At 41.8% G+C, this 16584-nt stretch overlaps 1 long non-coding RNA gene across 1 annotated transcript in view; it reads right to left on the reverse strand.

Moving 5' to 3' along the window:
• Nucleotides 1-1961: 1961 nt before the first annotated feature.
• The window catches only part of LOC104695366, a 37955-nt gene continuing 23332 nt past the window's right edge, over nucleotides 1962-16584 (reverse strand). The window contains exon 7 of the long non-coding RNA XR_005602471.1: nucleotides 1962-10307. This is a non-coding gene — a long non-coding RNA (uncharacterized LOC104695366). The remainder of the gene's footprint in view (nucleotides 10308-16584) is intronic.

Below are 16584 nucleotides of genomic sequence, written 5' to 3' on the forward strand. Positions count from 1 at the left end.
GTCTGCTCCCGCATTGGCTCTTGAGAGCAGGGAATAATTACCTGGAAATGTTGAATAACACTTCAAGTGCGAGGCTGGTGAGATAATCAGGGAATTGAAGAGACTCTGAACAGAGGAGCCTAAAAAAAACCAAAACACACATGATGGAATTTGAGATAGAAGTAGCCAGTCACAATGTTTTCCAGAATATCACCTGATGTTACATCTTGGTGATGTCCTGGCTGTTACCTGGGGACACTGGATTTGCCTGGACTGATAGCCTAGTTCTCTGGTTGTCTCAGGCATGATAGACAGTTCACAAGCTGATTGAGATCCATTTAGAAGCCCTTACTTTCTCTGGACCTACTATTCCCCTTGGAAAACTGTTCCAGAATCTCATAACTTGGCTTAAGTTTTCCAGGCTATGTTTATTAGGGGCCCGTTTATTTGTTCCATTTGTTCAGATGCCAATTTTGTCCTTGAGCTTAATTAGTTCTGGTATTTACTCCCCTCACAGTGTACTAATATTCCTTCTCATAATTTCTTTTGTTTAAATCAAGCTTTTCCGTCCTGTCTCATAAGATAGAATCTTCATTTCCCTGATTATACCCATATCCTAGCAACTTATAAAAACTGGGTCACGACCAACACCCAGAAATTACGGTTTTCAAAAGGGTTCATTATTCTATCCATTTTCAGTTTGACCAAGACACAAGTAGGGAGAATGATTAGCATAAGGTCAGACAAACCACAATTCTCCTGACTTCAAGTTCTTTTGTAATCTATCAGGGACATGAGTTCTGAAAGGCTTGTGGTTTATAACTTGGCATTACATCAATGCACATTTATATACCTATATATCACTTTCTGGAGGGGAAGAATGGCCTTGTAGTTAAGAGGGTACATTAGAAATCTAGAGATGTGGCTTTGAATGCCAGGTCTGCCACAGGCAACAGAGGTATCTTTGGCTAGTCCTTTAGTCTTTTGCCACATTTCACCACTTTTAAAATGGGGACAGCAATCTTCCTCTTGTTGCTTTTTTTTTCTTTCCCATATACTCACTTGCATTGTATGGTCTCAGACCAAGCACCTCCTTTCTGGGTACTCCTGGTGCCTGGCACTCTGAAGCTCAAGTGTGTCTGTGACTTTTAACCTGCAGTTAAAAATAGACCATACTTATAAAGTCTACTTTAAGGGTCTATCATAAAAGCTCTTAGTCAGTAACCATGCTAGCAACTGGAATTCCTGAGATCTTCAGCCCCTTGATTACATTAAAAACATCTTCTGTCATTAAACTAAGCCCAGGGACCAGCAGTAAAACCAGAGACATTTAACTGCAAATCTGCATCCTGGCTCTGGTTTTCAAGTCTTTGCCTGGTTGAAAATCAAGTCAAACTTTTATACTATTATTAGTAGTAGTAGTAGTAATAATAATTTAAACATAGGTGCAATTTAACACATTTTCTTCACTGGTTTTCAATTCAGAAGGCTATTTTTGATCAACTAATACTGCACAGAAACAGAACCAGCCCTGGAAGCCCCAACAGCCCCATAGCTGGAGTGGTTCTGCTAATAACAAATGCTATCATTGTTCTTCCCCAGCAATCCAAGTGTGGAAGGTTGAGACTGAACACAGAAACAGAGAGCACTCTCTTGAGCTGAGGTGAAGTGATGATATTTATGGGAGTAATTATCACAGAGAAAAACTGGAAAAATATGATTACAGCAAATTGTAACTCTCTCAGATATGTTCTTTGTTGTTAGAAACAGCTCAGCTGAGACCAAACCAATATGAACAACAGACTGGGAGTGTCAGACACTGATTCTCTGGAGGCTGATACCATCAGACCCTCTGAGCAGAACATGATCCAGCTTTAGCATATTAGAGAGATTGGTGTCAGCAGCCTGCATCTATTCCCAGCCATTCTACTCACTTCAAAACAACCTAACAAAATGTGAGCTTCTGGGCTCCCCACTGGAAAAGCTGACCTGGAGATGCTGTCCCTAAAGACCACTGCCAAGAGAGGCAGCTGTCTCTCAGAGCTGGACAGATTCCTTCCACAGCAGCTCTGTCTGGTGAGTGCTGCTGAGCAGCCGGCAGAAGACACTCAGGTTTCAGGGTGCGGCCGTGTAGGTGAGTAGGGTGACATGGCCATGCACAACACTCACTACTGAGCTGGTCCTGCCTTCCCATTTGATTCCTGTCTGGGCTTCAGCTGCACTGTTTCAAAAATACATGAAACCTTTGGAGAGCTTCTGCCGTGGGCACAGCCATGGACTCACCTCAGCATGAGGGGAGTGAGGAGCACCCTGGGTGGAGGATGGGCTCTGCTGAAGGAACTACAACTGCCCAAAACCTGTAACAGGGGGTGGAGTCTCAAAGACCTTAGAGGCAATGAACTATATGCTCTGCAAGCTTGGAGGCTTGTGCTGAAGAAGAGGATGTAGTGAAGAAAAGGAACCTTCAGAAGTTGCTATTGCTCTGCAGCACTTCTGTGTGCCCTGTATGCAGAAGGGTCTGAACACAGCTTGTGCAGACAGCTTTTGTGCCTTCATATTCATGTGAAGTCCTGGCTTAATGCAAGTCATTTGCACCATGGTAAATGTTGTCTTGCCAAGTCAATTATACTTGGGGAGGGATTTTCACCACACTTTCATGGCTGAGTATTTTACATTTCATGCAACTAATGTCTTGCAAATGATGTTTAGGAATTTTTAGAAGCAATAACCAATCTTGTGTAAAAACAAAAATATCACCTAACAAAGTAGTCAACAGTTTTCATTTAAATGTACCTAGCCCATTGATCAGACGCATCAAAGAAGTTCTTCAGGTGTCTTGAGAGCTCTGTAGGTGTTATTTCTGCTCTCGGTCTGTGAGAAGAATTATAAATGCTATTTACCTTTTAATTAAAAAAAATACCTTGCAAATTAAAGACATGCTCCTGCACATCAAAATTTAGTCAGCATCCCTTTTTATTGTGCATACTATGGCTCTATAACAGCCTATTGAGTCCACAGCCATCCGAACACACATTGCTGCTTCCCTTTTCCCCTATACATTTTGGGCATCATGTGTTAGATCATGTGTCACATCCAAGGGGAAAAAATTCTGTAACTGACTGCTAATACTTAAGCAGATCTCCTGCTTAATATTCTTTCTGCTTACAAACCCCTCAAAATATATTGGTGTGTCCTGACAAAGGCAGAGGAGCAGTTTTGGACACTTGTGTGACATACGTCTTCCTATCTTACGTAGAAAATTTGACAGTGAATGACAGAACACCTTAGAGGGATCTAAGAAGACGATAAAGGCAACAGCTTTCACATGAATACAGAGTCTAGTTCCTAACAGTTACAAGCTTTTTTTACATGCATCCTTGTAATTTGACATTTATAATTCACTGTAGTGCTGAATCTCTGTCATTTTCTCACCGTCAGGTTCTCTATACATGGATGTACATGTCCCTTCTAATTAGTATATCTATTTGAACATTTAATCTCATCTCTCAACCTTATTATGCAGTTGCATATTGATCCGTTATGTATCAACAAATGCTCTTGGTATAACATATACAGTTCTGTGTTGCTCCTCTCTCTGAACAGGTACCTGTATCTTCTCTTTTCCTGGTTGTAAACCCATTTTGTAATAAAAAAAAAAAAAAAGCACATTAATTCACAATGGATTGAATAACAGGTAAAAATAAATATCCTGCAGAGAAACATTAACTCTTGAGATTATATATATGTATATATATATATATATATGTACATACACACACAGAGTAAATCTTTTATTGTGCGTAACATCTTCCTCATAGGGAACACCTAAGACCTTTTCCGAGACATTGATGCCTTTGCAACACTGATAAACCTTAGACCTATTTTATCCTTAGAGAAGCAGTACAGAAATATTGCAGAACTTGTTCAAGGTAAGCAAAGAAAACAGTGAGACAGCTGCAGACAGAGCAAGCCCCAAGGTCTCAGCACCTGACCTGAAGCCCACTGGAAAACACAATCAATATGAAAATCAGGTTGCATCTGCAGGCCCCAGTTCCAGGACTGACCTTTCAGTGCTCACTCATCATTTTGCATTAGCAACTTGGGTGGTGCCGTGCCATCACCTGATATTCCTGTTTATTAGTTAACTTAGTTGAGATTTAATTCAATTGAAATGAAAGCTTTTCAGTGTCATGTTAAAACAGGCAATGAAGGACACACCTTTTATTAACAGTCATACTGATCCTGAAGTCAAAGAAAGGATTTATTTTAATGTTTTAAATACTATGGCTTTGTATTTGAAACAGGGGATATTCAAGTGGTTATACTGCTTAAAGCACAGAATTAAAACTTCCCTTCTACTGGTATTTAAAAAGATATCTTAGGGAAGAATTCAAAGCAAACTTTTTACAGCTTTCAGCTGTAATTTATTATATACAAAATACTGCAAACCATTTAAAATGCTCTTAATGTAACTTGTGGTTTTGACAGATAACAGGTTTACATTGAAAAGAAAACAAAAGCCAGTAGCAGATCAGAAGAACTTACCCATACAGTTTAGAAGAGTATACAATGGGGATAAAGACTATTTTAAAGCAAAAGAGAGCACGGTCATGGATGTCAGTCTATTGTTCATACTGTTCACTGGAAGAGCTGGCAGTGTTACAAGCAACCAGCTCTGTCCTGACAGCCTCAGACTGGGGACACAGGGCAGATCCTGCACTGCCTCTTCTAAAGGTTTCCCATTTACTCACACAGTATTTTCAATGGGGAAGAAAATCTGCTCAGGACACTACTTTCACAAATATTGATCTTTACTTCTGCTAATGTATAAAGCAGATATAAGCAGCACAGCAGAGATTTTGTTTATGTACTTTTTTTTTTCCTTGGGTCTAATTATTGGTCTGCAAAGTTTCACAAAGTTTTCAAAAGTTTAATAAAAGAAATGGAACAAAATAAGTTTGTTTTTGCAGCTCTCTAGTCTGAGCATCTATTTCAAATTCCCTTGGTGGTGCTGGTTGGGGGTTTACCTCTTTATATGGCTTTAAGTGTCATCCAAAATACAGTCCTAGTAGCACCTATTAAAATAATTGTTCTTACAAAGAGGTTTCCTGGAAAATATAAATAGCATCAAACAGCATCTAAATGCTCCTAAATGCAAAATGGAAAGCAAGTGATTAATTTATTAATTCTAAATTTAGAAAAAAAATATATGCATCATGTTTGATATTTATACTCTCACTGTGCTTATATACATATATATATGTTAATCTTTAAGAACCACACTAGAAATCCCTTCTCTACTTTAATATCTGACTTGGGAAAAATTCCTATTCAGTCAGTGAAGATTTTCAGTAAGCAGAAAATTATTAAGGATTTTAGAATACATTGCCTGGGTCAGAAGTGTCTTTGGAAACACGACAAGTCTGCGAATTTTTTAGGATCTTTTCCACAGCAGCTGAATATGAATTGGAAGGCTTCCAAATCCAAGAAGAACAATGCCTTGCCACAGCCTTACTCACAGAAAGCCATGGAACAGCCCCAAAGAAACAGCCAGAAACACTATCGCTTCATTGCAAAAGTTTGTGTAGCTTAAAAAGTAGGGTAAAAAGTTTTTTCATGAATGTGAAATACAGCTTTTCTTTGAAGATAATCTGGTTTTTGATTAAGAGTTCTCTTGGTCCCAAGTCCCTGTTTTGCTGGCTTTTTTGCTTGGTCAGGCTTCCTGTTGCCATTTCTGAGATCCGAGAGCATGAATCTCCACTTCCAGCATCCTTAAATGCAGAGCTCTTCCAGCATTTTGTAAGCCTAAATCAGGCCACGCAACAAAATTACCTCTCGTGTTCTGCTTTATGGCAGAGAATCTGTGCTTTGCCCTGAGGCAGGTGGGCTGCCCCCCGGGGATCAAACAGCCAGGCTTCTCAGAGCCCATGTCTTAGCTTAGGTCTGCAGTAAAATGAAGCACACTTTGTACTTGTGAACATTTACATACAGTATACGAGAAGTGCTGCAAGAGAAAGTTCAGCAGTGTGAGCCTATGTATCATTCTCTTTGATATATCTCTCCTATTTTCTGATCCTAGTACTTCAGATCAGCCCTAAGTCTCATATCTAAACAGTCAGTCCAAAGGGAAAGTGCCTATTTACAAGCTGGATTAAGAGCTTTAACAAAAGGCAAGGCAGAAAGCCATTCATTTACTATATAAGAAAAAGAATGTCTTTGTATTTTATCACTTGCCAGCATCTTCCAAATCTTTTTCTTTGTGTTGCTGCCCCTCCAAACAGAAAGTAGAATGGGAAGTTCCCGTTTTACAGAATGGATCAAGAAAAGGAAAAAAAGCATATTGTGCAACTTTCCCTTTTTGCCTCTAATGGGTTTACTTTTGCTTCACCCCTCAGGGCTCCTGCAAGCATATGTGTTCAGCTGAAACCCCACACTGCTGCCTTGTTAGACCTTTTCCCAAGACTTTTTCTTAAGAAGTAGGCATTTGGAAGCAAACAAGAATGGAAGATGCTGGAATGAGGGGAGACTGAGTTCCCTAGCCAAGCCAAGGACCAGTCCCTATCCAGAGCACAGGCAAAGGGAGGAGATGCCCCAGACACTGGTGGAGAGGACAGGCAGTGGGCAGAGAATAGCATGGCACAGCAAGAGCTACAGCGAGAGAGAACGAAGCAGGTCCAGTCCCAAAGGGTCAATAACACGACACATGGAATGAGCATGGAGAGGAGCAGGGAGCCTCTTCTCTGAGACAGCCACTACACTGCACAACCTGCTCAAAAAAGCACTGCAGGTCCCCAGATACTTAGCAAGAGAGGGGTGAAAAAGTATCTCTCCATCTTGCATTATTTATCTTGGGGGACAAGCTAAGATAGAAAACAATTAAGGGTTAGTTGAGGGTAATCAAAACTCTCCATTTTTTGAGATATCTAAATGTTTGCTTTCATTTCTTTTTCAATCTGTTTGCTGTAGCACTTTTTGAAACAAAATCCGTAATTTCCAAAAGGCTGAAGTGGACCATTTGTAATTATCAATGAAAAAAAAATCCCTATTTTTTAAAATAAAGAAGACTCAAACTTTCTTTTACAAAGCTTTCGATAAAACAGTAGTCAGTAGTAATTAAGGATGAAATTAAAAAAAAATTTCCAATGATATACCTGAATGGAGAAAAACTGAAGGCAGGCAGAACAGAGTGGAGTCAGAAGTAAAGCATTACTTTGTGAATCTTTACACAGGCTAATACCTCCAGTCTGGCTCAGATTTGCAAGATTTGGCCCACGTGAGCTTATAAACCCTAAATTCTCATTAACTTTTACGACTTGCAACTTGCCCCACGCTAGCCTGCAGTTTGGTGAGCTACACCAGAGGCTCCACCCTGCAGCCCCAGATGCTCTCCTGGGCACTGGGGCCCTGTTCCATCACAGCCCTGGCAGGCCCTGCAATGCCCTATTTTTTGTATGTACTCCTGCATCTCCTTACAGTTCCAATTCGTGGCTCCACTCTTCAACCCCAGCACCTTTCTTCACCTTCTGGTAAAATTCCTTTGCTCCAAACTCCACCCTGGCAGGCAGACTCAGGCAAAGTAATTCCCCAGCCTAATGGCCTCTTTGGTGTGTGTATTAACCCAAATCACCGGCCTGAGCCACCCAGGGTGAATGACCCCTCATTACCTCTGCTCTGGGAGATGGATAACACCATCCTGACAGCTCAGGGTGGGTTTCATCTCTACAGACACTTTCGTGATAAAGCAATTAATCATGTCAACCAGCATTTTTCATTAGAACATCAGTGTGGGCAGCATATTTTTAATAGTATTCATTTCTCATCGGTGCCTGTTTGGTTCATCTTACCTGCATTCTCACAATTAACTGAATTACCAATTTCAGAGACTGAAGGGAATTTCTTCCATGTTTTTCCATTTTTCAATTCATCACAACATTGGCAGGGATTCTTCAGGCATTTTGCTCTTATCTGTAATATGACACTTCAGCAAATTTCATTTAAGAGAATCCCTACCCTAGCATGTGGATACGGACCTTGTTGCCATCTAATCTCTTTTAATGGCTCGTTACTGTTGTGGCATTTGATCTCTTGGTCTTTATCTCATTAGCTGTAAGGCTCTGAGATGTGGTGTACGGCACATATTCAGTAGAAAAACACACTTGACTGCAGCAGGAGGGAACTGGCTTTGGTGGCCCAAATGGTCTCTTCCCGAGTGAACTTCCCTAGGACCTCTCCCATCGTCCAGTACAGCTTATGCAACACCTCTGGCTTATTCCAGTAGGAGCTATACCAGTCCAGGATTAAAGCACCTTCTGCTTTCCTCCATTCAAGCATGAAGAGGCACATGACCAACGTGAGCTCCTTCTCCAGAAACAATAAGAGAAATCCTTCATTTTATTGTACTTTTCCCCTCAATGCACATAGCTTCTCTATTGCCTTTCTTAAGTCGCTCGCCTTTTTGCAAAACAAGAGGACTCATCACAGCTTTTAAGTGGTCATAGGCACTGCAATACAAGGTGGTGCATTCCACGTTAAATCAACATTAGAGTGAGGGATGAATACAATCTACTCAACAAATACTTTATCATGAAAATTATTAAAATTCATAGCTTAGAGGTGAGAATGCTTCTTTAAGAAAGGTACTTATGTTATCCCCAAAATAGCACCAGTATCATGTGATGTTCCAGTTACTATGGTTACCACAAATTTGTTATTTAATAGCAAAGAAAATAGATGCACAAAACATGCTAATTATAACTGGTACAAATTTTTCTAAATGTTTTATATGAATATGCATGCATGTTTTATGCATAAGGAATAGGAATGCCCTTTTTCAAATAATTCTTCAAATTTTTAGAAGCATTTTAGTAACAGGCAGGGAAGTACATTGTGTGGTTCTCAGCAATGAAGGAAAAGGAGAGACTGAAAAATTGAAGATGAGCACTTTGTCTAAAACCATGCAGTTTTCTATTCAAATAGCAGAAGAATCCTGAAAATGCAAGAGGTTTAAATTTGTTGAACCTTGTACTTTCCCAACAGAATTTGCTTTGTTTCTTCTTCTCTTTGCAATGTTGAAATTGCAAAGAGATTGAAGTGCCTGAGAAACAGTTGCAAGACCATTTGAAGAGAAGTTACATTTTATGAAATCATAATGTTAATATAACCCTGATACAGATACCAAAGTGCTCCAGTCACTGCCAGAATCAATACTGCTCGATACAACTACAGCCTCCCTCTGCCTGGAGCTCCCGGCTCCCACCTGCGTGCAGCGGTGTGCCGGCTCCACAGGCTGGTCCCTGCTGCTCCTGCTGGTGCTGGCTCACAGCAGGATGCACCTCAGTGTGTCCCACTGCTGCAGGCTTCTGCTGCAGGGCCTGGGGGGGCCTCCATGGGCTGGGAGCTCAGGTGGCACTTGGCAGAAGCACAGCCTGTGAGCACAGCATGGAAAGATGCTGCTGTGGACTCGTGTGTATTGCAAGGAGAAATACATGGGGCTGGCTCTTGTTGTGAAGAGGAGAGATGGAAGGGATATGTATGCAAACAGATCTCATATAATTCCCCTCTTCTTTCTGTTCTCCACCAGATGCTCTGGGAGATAAGCCTGGGGGACACAATGCATACAGTCCTTCAAATGCTGGAACTGTAAAACTTGCCAGCCTGACAGGGTTCCTGGGGAGGAGCAAGAGAAATCTCATTCCTTTCCTTGGGCTGTCTTTGGCCACAGTGAAAAGACTCTCAAGCCTAAACTAAACAAAGATATGATTGCGAGGAATGAGATATGATTGTGGGAAGAAAGTAACTGGCTCACGGCTAGTGCGGAAAGCTGTAGGCACTCATGCTGGCAGTGGCACCATGCGCAGAGCCAGACACTGCTCAGGGCTCCGCTGGGTCGGTGCCTCACCACCCAGTGCTGGGCAGCCCTGGCCACTCATCCAAATTCCCACCTCTTCCCAGAGAGAGGAGGATATTGCACATGCCTTTGGGGCAGGAGTATCATACAGCAGACTCTGCCACACTCGGGGGTCATTGCTGAAAATGTCACCACTGTCACTTGAAATCAAGCCCTCTCCTCTCATGGAGGCTTTTATCTCTTCCCTTATGAGGATGCACCAGCCGCAGGCAGAATTAAAGTCGTGTGCATGCATTTTGCTGTCAAATGGCCATACTTAATGGCACCGATACCGAAGGCACTCACTTATGCTGTTGGTCTCTCCCTTTCACACTCAGAGCACATGCTTGCTGGCTGCCGTATTTCAGATGTTGTAGAGTGTCAGCGATACCGACTGAAAAACCTTCTCTGTGGCTTGCTGTCATGCCGTGATTGATATCAGCTGTAACAAGAAAAAATGTTATGGCACTGTAATTCTGCTTGATGCAAGGTAGTCTTTGATCTTTACCATTTTGCAAAGATTGTAATATATGCTTAGTTTGATAAATAATACCCTTTCACCAGAGTCCTGTAAAGTGGAAGAAAAATTGACAACTAAACTTTTGAAACTTCTCTGGTGCAGGTGTTGATGTTTGCAAAGCAAAAGGTTAAATAATAGGATAAAACTCCCACTTGCCTACTTATAAGCAGATGTGAATAACCAGAACTTCCTAGACGAGCCCTTTTGGGCTGGTTTCTGTGCGTGCATCATATCAGCAGCAGAGTGGCCAGCTCCTGGCAGAGGCACTGCAGCCAGGAGAGCAGTGAAGGAGCTGGGGGCTGCTGGGCCAGCTGGAACTCCCAGCCTCACACAGAAGCAGAGGGGAAAATTCACTCTGGATTTACTTCATATCTCTGTAGAGAAATTCACCCAGAGAAATTCAGAGCTATGGGAGCCACACACATAACAGTGCTCACTCATTCATCTGGCTATAGAATGGACCCCCAGACAGGGATGGAGGCCCAGCTCTTCCAGCCCCCCAGGACAAACAACAGACAGCATAGGACATCCCCAACATATTTTCTTCAAATTAGAGCTCTTTAGGTGAGCTGGGACTTAAGTTTCCAAGTGCCTTTCTAAAGATTCTAAGAACTTAAATGGTGGTGTTTTTTTCCTGCTTTTTAATTTGAATAGTTATTTGGATGCGGCAAAAATGAGCAAACTCCAGCACCATAGCCATGAGAAAGTGTTCTCATCAGGTAATCATTTATTAAAACATTTTAACCAGCTGGTACGAATATGATTGTCACTGGAAAATGACAGGGAAATATGTGCTTCCATCTGCACTACCAAGCCAGGAAACATTCCACTGTAGGAGTTTTTCTTCATTATCATTGCACTTCCATACACAGAACAGCGCACCTGAGCATGACCCCTCCCTCCCTTGGTGGGGCCTTGGGATGGGAGCAGAACTCCAAAAGGGGAGATGCAAGCCCATGCACTCCTCTGGCTTTGTGGCTTTATAGTGCTCCAGACTGCTCATCTCAGACCATGACTCTCACACTGCCTGGGGGGCAGGTCAGTTTTATTTCACCCAAAGGTGGATAGCCTTTCACACAAACCTCTTTACAGCTGAGCTCAGGTTTCCAGCAGGGATTTGCCAGGGCTGTCTCAAGGGAATGGGCACACTGGCAAAGGGATTTAGTGTCCAATGGGTACTCTGCCAAATCCATGAAAGATTTTGCATGGCAAGAACAGGGTGTAACTCCAAGGCCATGATTATTTTCCATGTAAATGTCTGTTTCAGTTTGTGCTTAAATGATTATCTGTCATTGATTTGTGTGCCTAACTACAACTGCTTCAAGCTGTTTTCAATTATTCTGTTCTCAATACGATGCGATCCCAAGGATTAGCCATACCGAGTGCCACAAACCACCTTGCAGCAACAGAGTCATAAACTGAAGAGGATAGAAAGGATTTTAATAGGAGATTAAAAGGAAGAAGTGACTCACTGGATAAGAGAGAAGAGGGAGTGCGCAGGCTTTGACTGCAGGAGAGCTGCTTTGTGATGCCTCTGAGTGCACTGAGGACCCCAGGTTAATATAATAATTCTTCTTTCCTTATCATGCAGGTCTTGGGTAATGATTTCATAATTAGGGGTGTATTTAAAAACAGGTTTTAAATGAAGCACGTGTTCTGTCTTTGCACTAAGAGGAGCTGGCTAGTTGCAGTGTAACAGGGCTTATTTCCTTGCCTGCTGAATTCTCTTTGCAAATTTTATGCTTATTTTTCTGTCTTTCTAATTAAAAACCTGCACCTTTGGAGAGAAACTGTATTTCTCCTTGGCAGTCCTCTCATTCTTAAAATATCAGGACTGATATTTTAAGACTAAACAACGTTCATCTACCCCAAATCCTGTGTCCTCCGGAGGGGGTAACCTGAACTCTCCCAGACCTAGCACCTAGGTCATACACAACACTGCTTGTCAACAGCTGCTCCAAGGTTTATCAGCTAGGATTGGTAACACTCCTACAGCAATCAGGATCTGAGAGTGCTCCAGTGTTTCTCTTCACACACACTAGGAAAAGTCTTCATATATTTGGGCTAAAACCCTAAATGTTACAGAGTAATTGACTACCTACACTCCTGCGGTAGCCATTTGTGACAGTATCCATCAACTGGGAAAATGTAACTGTTACTGAATTTCTAAGAACAGCCATTAATATTCTGACTTTCAACCAATTTAAATATTTGAATTTTCTGAGTGCACAGTTGAGATGAATAACATGGAGAAGCACACTCGGATGGATTAAATCCTCTATGGATTCTATCAATACAGAGGGTAGAAGGAGAAGTTATTTGTCTGACACACAAATATATATATATTTGTAGCAGATAAAATCAAATGTGTTATCACTATCTGCACTCTGCTATGTATATTTTAAAACATTATGAGTGGATAGGTACATACACAGCAGTAGTTTACAAGAGATAAGCATCATTAATTTCCACATAGCTATATGTTTTCATGGGCTTCTTAACCTTTTAATACATAATAGCAGCTACAGCACTATTCTATATCCTTGGGAATATCACAGTTTTGAAACATTTCAGTTTAAAATACAGAAAATGCCACTGCAGTAAAGATTTGGAAAGTGAGGTACATGGCGTAGGGAGTTGGGGATTGGATTCCCAGCTGATCTTCAGGATGTGCTTGATCTGAAATGATCCAAGCCCCAGAGGGAAGCACCGTGCCAGCAGGAAGAGAAGTGCCTGCAGAGCAGGATGCTGGACCCAATGCCACCTGCCAGGCTGCCCTGGCAGAGACTTTCTACCTGACCAGAGTTTCTGGGCATTGGGAAATCTGGTGACAATGTGGAGTGATAACTCTTCTCCTGGAGACAGCTGTCTCACCTTATATGAGAAACTGCTATTTCTTTTTCTAGGCCAACATTCAAAAAGCTGTCAGATCACTTTAATCTGTTGAATTTTGAGCAAATTCAAATAAAATATGCCAGTATCCAAAGCAAAGCCAAAATTTAAATGCCCTAGTACTGAATCTATAAGATCAATAAAAACAACAGGGCTGTCTGCAGTAGCTTTTTCAGAACATGGAGCAGTTGACTCTAAACAAAGCTTTTTTTATAACTAGGCTTTTCCCATGGCACACCATATCCTTGTAATCAGTCTTTAATCTCTTCTCTAACTTTCAATAATAATAAGACGCAATGAAGCTTACCTAAATGAAAAAAAAAAAAGGAGTATATGCACAAAGGACCAAGCATCCCCATGGGGCAGTGGTGGAAAACAGTGTGAAACAGCATGTCTGATCTGACATTCTCCCATTGCCATATCATAGGCAGAGTGAATGACTATTTTCAAAAAAGAAAGGTAGCCAGCTGAATCTCAGTTATCCTGGTGAGGTTCAACATATCACTACTTTTAAACTGAAAAGGAAAATGATCTGAATAGAAACAATTAGTTGAAGGGGCACGGTAAATAGCTCAGGTATATTTTGGAACTCCAGCTGCAAAAGTATTTCAGAACCTATCAAGCTATGCTCTTTGACCCTCCACGTAAGCAGGATTGCATCTTTTGTGTCTCAAAGTTCTCACTGACAGTTACTATTTAAAAGAAATCGCCTCATTTTTACACATTCTAAAGCGTACATTGGTAAAGAAGAATTTCCTGAATGCAGATAAGTGAGCCCAGAGTTGTTTTGACACGACTCAAAGGCTATTACAGATGTAACAAAAGAAGATGAAGAGATTTATCTTACCTTGTGACTTGTACTTGCTTATTAAGACACACAGCAGAAAACCCCAGAGGCAGCGAGGTGCCAGGGGGCACGGTGGGCAGCAGTGGGGCAAACACACCCTCATGGAAAGGGGATTAGAAACACCTCTCTGAAAGGACCCCGGGGTGTGTATGTACAGTGAGTGAATCAAACCTCCAAGTACCCAGCTCACTTCTGCACTGAGAGAAAGCTGCTGACACCAAAAAGTGACTAAACACTGAAAGAGATGAGAGACAGCAAGAGGGAACAGAAAGGGATGGGACACTCCTGCTGGTGGGGGCAGCCCCAAGCTGCTTCAGCTGTGGCTCTTGCTTATGCAAAGCTTGCAAGATGTGCATGAGGAGGCTAGTAGAAAGATGGGGAGGAGGGAGTGTGTCTGTTCCCTACAGCACCTGAAGTGCACCGGTAAATACAGAAATGCTTCAGTAAATACAGACACAGGGCACAGCCTGCAGTTCAGCAACCTGAAATACCACTGTGAAAAGACAGCAAAAAGGAATGATCAAAGTACTATCACTTCTCCGCGATACAATGTGTCCATCCACAGCAATGCCAATGTTTTGGGGGCTGCCAAGTTCTCCACAGTAAATGCCCTTCAGGAGGCAGGGAGACCTGCTGCCCTGGCAGGGCTGGCTCCTGCCCCCCCCAGTCACACTGGGCCAGTGGCCAGCTGATGTGTCAGTGCACATCATCCTTAAATAACACAGCTATGGGAGTGCTTTGAATTGTCATAAAAACACCAGAAATGTCTCAGACCGATGCCCAAATATATGTATTTCATGAGAATTGGGCCATTTGCTTGAGAAAACTCTTGAATTGAATAAGCAATCTATAAAGCAAAATCGTCTTTTTTTAAAAGGAGTGCCTTGTCATTGGAGAGCAATAGAGAGCCCTCACCTTATCATGGAGCTCCCCTTCAGCCACAGCCCTGGGGCTGGTAGATAGCTCATTCCTGTGATATACTTTAATGGGTGTCATTCCTTTTTAATAAGTCCAAACAAAACAGTTAATAAATCCAAAGAGCTTCCTATCAGTATATCTCTAATTCTTGGCTTTTGCTTCTTCAGCAGTGCTGATCATCTTCTCGAAACCCATGGCATTCTCATAACTCTCTTTGAATAATGATCTGTGTTTCAGGCTTTGATTCAACACTGACGCGACTTTTCTGCATGTTTGGCTGCGCAGCGTCTGCCGCTGAGTCACATCTGATTTACACTTGAGATAAACAACATCATCCAGGGTAGCCTCTGACTCCGAGAGGAGCACCCACTAATCCACAATGCCAACAGGGTTTGCTATCACCATCAGTCTGGAGGATGCCAGCCTGGTTTTGGTCTCCATGGAGATTGTTATGAAATATATTAATCCATCATCTCTTGGTTCCCAAAAGGATCTTTGGGAGTTTTTTAGCACCTCCATGGACCTCACACTCCCTGAAAGAGGCAATAGCTATGGATTTCTCAGCATGAACAGAGAGGACTCTCTAAGAAGTGGTCACCTTTGCCATGGCTTAGGGGAAATCTCTGCGGGAAGATAGCTCTTCCATGTGTGTACAGTGAATATATCTTTCACAGTATTTTTTTTTCCTTTTTTTTTTGTTGGCAGTCCTCAACATTTTTCTCCTCCCACTTTCTGGTGACATTGCAAAATATCCACACTAAAGTGCATTCTGTTAGCAAAGTAAAATGGCAAAATGGTGTATTTTAGGTGGAAGTGTAAATGATATACTTGCAAGAGTTGGTCCAAACCCAGAACCTGAACAACGGTTCATGGGAAAGGCAGCTATTTCACACCCACTGTAAATGAGAGCATCGTCAGGTATCAAAATGTGCCAGAATAGAAAGAATTAAAAAAAACCCAACTATAACAGTGCAAACCTGAGATTTCCCAAAGAGGCTCTAGTGTCATGCTAGCAGCAGCTATGGATTGCACTAGCTGGATCCACAGAAACCCCCTGTAATCACCCTTTGCACAGCAGGACCACCACCAACTGTAGCATTGGCCTGGCTGGACCTTTCCATCATAGGAAGCTCCCAGCAATGTCCCCTCAGCTTTAAATTCAAGTTTTGTTAGAGAGTTTGGTACTGAATAGTGAAACTCACAGCATCTGAGGTGGGGGACAGGGAGGCTTCTGACACACCTCATGTGATGAATAAGTTCCCCCAACATATTCTACAAATTATGCAATGTAATAGCTGAACTTTCCTGTGATTTCACTTTATATTTACAATGTATTTTATTGTGCTAGATCTTATCTTAAAGATGAAAAATTAATAGTTAAAATCCTATTCTCTAGATCAAAGCATCTCTTCATTGTTTGTAATGAAACACTTTGACTCTTACCTAAGTTTTCTGTTCAGACTGTCCAAGAATCCAAGTGTTTCATTATAACAGAAGTGGGAGATGCTTTGATCTAGAGAATAAGAGGCTTCAAATATTTGC

This window comes from Corvus cornix, chromosome 8 (assembly GCF_000738735.6).
Source record: "Corvus cornix cornix isolate S_Up_H32 chromosome 8, ASM73873v5, whole genome shotgun sequence".
Lineage (NCBI taxonomy): Eukaryota > Metazoa > Chordata > Aves > Passeriformes > Corvidae > Corvus > Corvus cornix.